Source organism: Carlito syrichta, unplaced genomic scaffold (genome assembly GCF_000164805.1).
Source record: "Carlito syrichta isolate Samal-C Ts95f unplaced genomic scaffold, Tarsius_syrichta-2.0.1 Scaffold287759, whole genome shotgun sequence".
NCBI classification, from domain to species: Eukaryota; Metazoa; Chordata; class Mammalia; order Primates; family Tarsiidae; genus Carlito; species Carlito syrichta.
Window position 1 is genome coordinate 63,152 of NW_007231855.1, and position 8,539 is coordinate 71,690.

Below are 8,539 nucleotides of genomic sequence, written 5' to 3' on the forward strand. Positions count from 1 at the left end.
ATATACATGACGACGTGTTACACAGTCAGAAAGAAGAAAACAATTATGCACTTTCCAGAAAATCATAGGGTGTGAGAGACCATCATTCTAAGTGATTTATCACAGGAATGAAGAACAGAATACCACATTTTGTCACTCATAAGTAGGCTATGAACAGTTATTACAAGAACACAAAGGAGAAAGATAAACAATTACTGATCACTATTGGGGAGGGAGTGAGGAAAGGAGAAGTGTGGGGTTCACTTGACAATACAAAGTGTACCACGTCCACTACCAGGGGACTGAGGGACAGTTGGAAACACAAACTTCACCTGCATGCAGCCTAAATGTTCTTTAGTGGCATTACCAATTTTGTGATGCAAATATTTTTTCATGGACAACATTCAAGGAGCCCAGGTCAAATCCTTGAATGCAGAGTGGAAAAGTGATTAATAGAAATGTCTTCACTAATGAGTATCTAGCATACACAATCCATCTCACTGATAGCTCCCATATGCATACTTATGTCCTTCTATTTCAGAAGCAATGATCGATTCAACTTCATTGTTATGTACACTTTTCAAAACAAATAACGAAATAACACTTCTAGCATATTCACATGAGAAATAAAAGGCAAAAATATCAATATCTGATTTGGAAAATAATAGGGATCACTTACATCAAGAGAACCATGCTGGTTCTGTCAGCTCGGTGGGAAAATGTTTTTCTTTTTTTCCTCTGAGACAGAGCCTAATTCTGTCACCCATGCAGAAGTTTAGTGCTATAATCCAGGTTCACTTCAGCCTCTACCCACTAGGCTCAAGCGATCTTTCCATCTCTGGTTCCTAAGTAGCTGTGGATACAGATGCACATCATCACACTCTGCTCATCTAGCTTTGAATTTTTTGTAGAGATGAGATCTCACTATGTTGCCCAGACTACAGAAGAATTCTTAGTTGACTCTTTCCACTTTCTGGTGGCCCCAGCTACTCCTTGCTTTGTGATAGCATGACTCCAGTTTTTGCCTCCTTCTTCACAGGGCTGGCTTCTCCCTTTATGTTGCTGTCTTCATATGGCTTTTCTCTCTCTGCAACTCTTCCGATAATGATATTGGTCCTATTGAATTTGAGCCCATCCTAATTCATTATGATATCAAATTGAGTTCATCTGAAAGGACCCTATTTTCAAATAATTTCACATTTACACGTAAAGAGGTTTAGAATTTTAATATATCTTCTTGGAGTACAATACAACTCGTAAGGGTACCAAAGAAGAATATACATCGAGGTACATCACCCAAGGTGAAAAGGAGGTCAAATACTTACACAATGGTGATTCAAATATTGCTCAGATAATTTGAAAGCATCTAAAAACTGGAAAGCCATCTCATGATCCTGAACTGGAAAGTGTAAAGTTGAATCTGCGTTCTTAGGCCAGCTACTGAATCAGAGTAATTCTCCTTTAGCTTTTAGTGACTAATTTGAGAAGTGGAAAATTGACATGCCATTGCCAAAAACACAGTATAGAATTTTTTTTTTTTTTTTTAAAGAACAAAAGACAGGGACCACAGTTTTCTCTTATAAAAAACTTATGGGGACTTCTGGCAAGATGGTGATGAGGCAGCTTGGTCTGTGAGACTCCTTGCAAAACAGAACACACATAAAGACTCTAGCTCTCTCCCAGGGGTTGCAGTTCCCATCGTTGGCAGCCTGCTCTTCACACAGAGCTCAGCCACAGTCACAGCTCAAACACCTCAGAGGTCTGGGTCACCGCTGCAGCTGCGAATGCTGCTGCTGCTGCCATCACCCTGTCCATGCCTGAGGTGACCCACAACTTGAAGCCTCACCTGGCCCCAGCTTTTCTTTATGTCTTTGTGTCTGTGTGTTTCTTAATCTCTTGCTGCTCTCTCTCAGGACCCTCAAGGCAGATGCATGGACCATGGAATTGTTATATTCAGCACAGACTTGCAAGCTAAGGGACTTGGCAGCCACTGATGTTTACAACTTGTGCATGCAAAGTGTTAATTATCCGAGTCTGTTCACCTGTTTCCACTATTAGGTGAAAACATTCACAGAACAAAGAGTTTACAGAGAAATAATCCAGATAAAAGCAACCTGTGTTCTTGCCTCCCTTTTCACCTTCTCAGTGAGCGAAGGTTCTTTACCATACCATACCATGAAGTGTATGTTGTGTGTTGGTTTCCTTATTTGCTCTTATTGTCAGCGATATTGAGCATACAGGATTTGTGCAGGTTCACCTTTAACCCATTATGAGGTTATTTGATTATATGTATGTCCCACCTTCTGCCACTGGGAATTCTTTATGATAGGCCTTCTCTCCTTGGCATAGAAATTGATAGCTCTTGGTGACTCTTTTGCTTTTCTGTGCCATAAGGTTTCTGAGTTTGTCCTTTATAATTCCTGTTCTAAAGTTGTTTCAGCTGTGTCTATAGGAAAAATTTAAAAATTCTGACTACATATTCTTATCAGTTAAAGATTTATAATGATATACTTAAGTATTTTCATTAGAGGAAATGTGTTATTTATTATAATACACTTATATAGTTATACAATAGGTTCTATAATTCTATTATGACAATCATTTGTATATTTATAATATAAATATATATTATTTATAAGACATATGCTGAAATATTCTTGCTTAAAATCAGTAGAAATTATACTTCTTTGTTTAGTAAAGACTTAATTTGGAATTTGTCTTTTTCTAATGTATTGGTCTTTAGGTTAATTATATTTGAATTTTTCGGCATTACATACCTTCAAGAAAATATGTGTATCTTTTTAAGCTAGAAAAACCGGCAATGCACAATCAGTTCAGAATAACTTCATCCTCTCACCTCTGCATTGATTGTTCTCTCCAGTCCAGGTACCTATTTTCAAAGGATAAAGTATTTTATTTTCTGTCTAGAGCTTAGAAAAAGAAAGCTATTTTAACGTGGCATTCTGAATCTTTCTTTTGCTTTCCATCTTCTCCCAAAAAAACCTGAATGTTATGAAGTTTTTGCAATGAAGAGAGCTTCCTCATCATGTCCACAGCTGCAGTGCTCTGTTGTGCTATTGTACAGGAATTTATTGAGTCTCTCTTTGACTGAAGTTGCTAAAATCAATTCACTGTGGTGGTACAAATAACAACTCTGCAAAAAATAGTTTTGTATCTACAAAAGACCTGTTCTTAGTGCTTGTATTAACCTGGAATAATTGGTTTTGTGAAAAAGAGCATTTCTAGATTCAGTAACTCAACTGTTGTTTTTCAGTCTCCAAATTTGTCTGATTAAAAAAATTAAATTGCGGAGACTTGCAGCAAGATGGCGACCGGGCAACCCGGTCTGTGAAAACCTCTGCAAAGGAGAACTGAAGTGGGTCTCTGACTCTCGCCCCGGGGGCTATGGGCCCGGATATCACAGCCTGCTCTTCATATGGATCTCAGCCATTGCCACCGCCGGGGCACCGCAGTGGTCTGGACAACCACTGCAGTGCAGACGCCACGGACGCAACCGCTGCAGCTGCCACAGCCACCACCACAGCTGCCAGTAGCACATCGTACCACCAGGGCCGGAGGTGATCCACGACTTCAGTCCTTGAAGCCCCTTCAGGGAAGATCTGCTGGGATCGCTGCCACCTCTCCTGCGACCGAGACGTCCTGCCCGCCGTAAGTCTCCTGCCGTCTGCCCTGAGGCAGGCAGCCATCTTGCCTTCTTCAACCTCTGCCGTCCCTGTCCGGCCCCACCCCTTCTGGGGCGAGCAGCTGAGATAGCACCACCTGCTGGCGATTCACGGTAACAACATCGAAACGGAAGAAACAAGCTTGATAAAGACATAGGCCAGAGTGGTGAACAGAGGGTGATCTCAACTGTCCTTCACAGCAGATCATGGGCAACTGACGCTAACTGCAAACTAATTTACCAACTTGGAAAGAAAACTAGAAATCAGACCTGAAAGGACATTGGACTTAACGAAATATCTCAGAGTGTGCTTCATTGATTCTGTTAGTTTAATGATTAATTCTATGCCTACTGTATTGTTCCTTTTTTTCTTTTTTCCTCTTCCTTTTCTTCTCTTTTCTTCACTCTGTAAACCATATCTTTGTATAGAGGAACAGCACACTAATAAGGTGGTTGGATAGCTGGTATGTTAGCATCACTATATGTTTTATTTTTGTCTGTATGAGAGTTGGTTCCTCTGTAGCTGTGGTCTATTGTTTTTATCTGTTTCAGTATAGGTCTCTCTCTCTATTTGCTGGCACACTCATTTGTTTCCCCCCTTACTCCTCTATCTCTCCACCCTCCCTCTTCAACCGACTGTCTGCTCCATTGTCTCCCTTCTGCTAATCACATTTTATTTCAAGGAATAAACCTATAGCCCCACTGAACGGACAGATTCCAAGGCAGTGAGAAGTGGGTTCCAGATTATTCACACACCTGTCCGCGAATACCAGGATCTGCAGATAGATTTTAAATCACAGCTCCCCCCTTAAGTAAATCTCAAAACTGCATAAAGGACCACCCCCAATCTATAGTGCAACTCCAGAATTGAACAAAGTAAGAAGGCATACATAACAAATAGGAGATTGAACAAACAGAAGTAAAACCAATCACTTTACCCCTGAATAACAGAATTAAAGAAGATGGTGACGTGGAGGGAAGGAAAAAGCAGGGAGGGGTAAAAACCACACAAATGAAGAAAAACCAAAAGAAGATTATAGGTCTCACACAGGCCCCTGGGAGATCAGACACTGAGAAAACAGATTCTGGAACACAAACAATGAAGAGCCCCCAGAATGACTGGTTACATGCAACAAACCCAGACATCAAGACATTAATGGAGAGAATTTTAAAAATTGAGGAGAGACAAGAGTAAAATAGGAAGGAGCTGATTCAGAAATGACAACAGTAAAGAATACTGTGATGGAAATGAATAACAGACTAATAAGCATGGAAAGCAGAATCAGCCAAGCAGAAGAAAGAATCTCAGAGTCGAAGACCAAAACACAGAACTAACCAAACTGTCAAAAGCTCAAAAAGACAGAACAAAACCTGCAAGAGATAAATGATCACTTCAAGAGACCAAACCTAAGAGTAATTGGGCTTCCTGAGGCAGAGAGAGAAACAGAAGCCACACTGGAACAAACATTTCATGAAATCATTCAAGAAAACTTCCGCTGTCTCATCAAGGATAAAAAAATTCAAACACAAGAGATTCAGAGAACCCCTGCAAGACAACAAATGATAAGACCAACTCACAGACACATAACAATTCGCCTAAACAAAGCAGCTATAAAAGAAAAAATCCTAAAGGCAGCAAGAGAAAAAGGCCAGACTAATGACAAGGGAAAACCAATTAGAATAGCAGCAGATTTATCCCTAAATCCTTCAGGCTAGGAGAGCCTGGAGCCCTATCTTCAAAGTTCTAAAAGACAAACAATTTCAACCAAGAATAACCTACCCAACCAAACTAAGCTTCATTAGTGAGGGAGAATTGAAATCTTTTCCAGATATCCAATCCCTAAGAACCTACATTGCCACCAGACCACCTCTACAAGAAACACTTAAGAAAGTACTGAACACAGAAGAAAAAGAAAAAAGAACAACAACATTCTTCACAAGAGTACAGGCAAAAGATTAAAAACACACATGAACCAACTACAAAACCCAAAGAAAGACAACAAACAAACAGGAACAACTGTGTAAGAACCTTATGACAGGGATCAACCCTTGCATTTCAATTATTAGTCTAAATGTGAATAACTTCTAGGAAAAGTAAAGAAAGATATTGACTCTCACACCATCATAACTGGGGACTTTAATACCCAATCACAACCCTAGACAGATCATCAGGACAAAAAATCAGCAAGGAGATCCAGAACTTCAATGTGACTTTGGACCAAATGGACTTAATTGATACCTACAGAACACTCCATCCAAAGACCACAGAATACACATTCTACTCATCACCACATGGAACATATTCTAAGATCGACCACATACTCGGCCACAAATCAAGCATAAGCAAATTTAAAAGGACCAAAATTCTACCATGTACCTTCTTGGACCACAGTGGAATAAAAATAAACATTGACACCAATAAGTACCCCCAAAACCCACAAAGACATGGACACTAAACAGCATGATGCTAAACAACTCCTGGGTCAATGATGAAATCAAAACAAATATCAAAAGATACCTGGAAATAAATGAAAATGAAGAAACATCTTACCGAAATCTCTGGGATGCCCTGAAAGCTGTAGTAGGAGGGGAATTTATATCCCTACAAACACACATGAAGAAAATGGAAGGAACAGAAATTCACAACCTAACAAGCCACCTAAAGAAGCTGGGAAACCAAGACCACAAAAACCCTAATTTCAGAAGAAGAATCCAGATCACCAAAATAAAAACCCAAGTCCAGGACATAGAAGACAAAAAGATAATACAAAAAAAATCAATGAAACAAAAGGCTGTGTCTTCAAAAAGATAAACAAGATCAATGGCCCTCTAGCTAGACTGACCAAGAAAAAATGAGAAAAAAACCAAATAAGCACAATCAGAAACACAAAAGATGAAGTCACATCTGACCCTGAAGAAATACAAAAGATCATTAGAGACTACTATGTATACTTGTATGGAAACAAACTTGAAAAACTTAAGGCAATGGAGGACTTTCTGACATCACACAACCTACTTATGTTGGAACAAGAAGAAATTGAGACCCTAAATAGTCCGATAACAATCAAGGAAATCGACTACATAATAAGAAAACTTCCTACAAAAAAAGCCCTGAAACAAATGGTTTTCCAGCAGAATTCTACAAGACATTTAAGAGGAGCTGATACCTATCCTACTGAAGCTATTCCAGGAGATTGAAAAAGATGGAACTCTCCCCAAATCATTTTACGAAGCCAACATCACATTGATACCCAAACCAGGTAAAGATCCAACAAAGAAAGAGAGCTACAGGCCAATATCTTTGATGAACATAGATGCTAAAATTCTCAACAAGATCCTAGCAAACCGGATTCAGCAATACATCTCAAAAATCATCCATCAAGACCAAGTAGGCTTCATTCATGGGATGCAAGGCTGGTTCAACATTCGTAAAACCATAAATGTAATTAAATTCATCAACAGATGTCAAAACTAAAACCACATGATTATATAATTAGATGCAGAAAAAACTTTTGATAAAATCCAGCACCCCTTCTTGATAAAAACCCTTAAACATCTAGACATATGGGGAACATACCTCAAAATAGAAAAAGCCATCTATGAGAAACCCACAGCCAGCATACTCCTAAATGGACAAAAATTGGAAACAATTCCCCTGAAAACTTGAACTAGACAAGGATGACCACTCTCACCCCTCCTGTTCAACATAGTATTGGAAGTCCTGGCTAGAGCACCCAGAGAAGAGGTGGCAATCAGAGGTATTCAAATAGGAAAAGAGGAAGTCAAGTTATCTCTCTATGCAGATGATATGATTGTGTACTTTGAAAACCCAAGAGAATCTGTCAAAAGCCTTCTGACATTGATAAAGGTCTTTGGCAAAGTCTCAGGATACAAAATGAATGTGCAAAAGACAGTCTCATTTCTCTATGGCAATAATAAACAAACAAAAACCCAAATAAAAAACACAATTCTATTCACAATAGCCACAAAAAAAAAGAAATACCTTGGCATCTTCCTAACCAGAGACGTGAAAGACCTTTACAATGAAAAGTACAAAACACTGCTCAAAGAAATCAAAGCTGACACGAACAAGTGGAAAATATCCCATGCTCATGGATTGTAGAATCAACATTGTGAAGATGTCCATCTTTCCTAAGCAATCTACAAATTCAATACAATACCCATTAAATTACCAACAACATTCTTCTCAGACCTAGAAAAAACAACACAGGAATTCATATGGAAACACAAACGTCCAAGAATAGCCAGAACAATCCTCAGCAAAAAAAACAAAGCAGGTGGTATCACAATACCAGATTTCAAACTTTACTATAAAGCTACAATCAGCAAAACAGCTTGGTATTTGTACAGGAACAGGCATATAGATCAATGGAATAGAATTGAGATTCCAGAAGCAAAACCTCAATTTCTCAACCAACTCATCTTCGACAAAGCCCCCACCACCTACCACTGGGGAGAGGAGAACCTATTCAGTAAATGGTGCTGGGAAAATTGGCTGACCACATGCAGAAGATTGAAACAGGACCCCTATCTATCCCCATGCACAAAGGTTAACTCCAAATGGATCAGAGACCTAAATGTAAAACCTCAAACCATAAGAACCTTAGAAAAGGAAGGAAATACTCTCATGGAAATCGGAACTGGCATCCAATTCCTGTACAAAACCCGAAACCCACAGGACTTAAGAGAGAAGATAGACAAATGGGACCTTATTAAAACTGACAAGCTTCTGCAAAGCCAAAGAAACCATCAAGAGAGCAGGGAGACAGCCTACAGACTGGGAAAAAGTATTTGCCAACTCTAGGTCTGACAAAGGCTTACATCCTGGATCTACAAGGAACTGAAGCGTACTGAAAA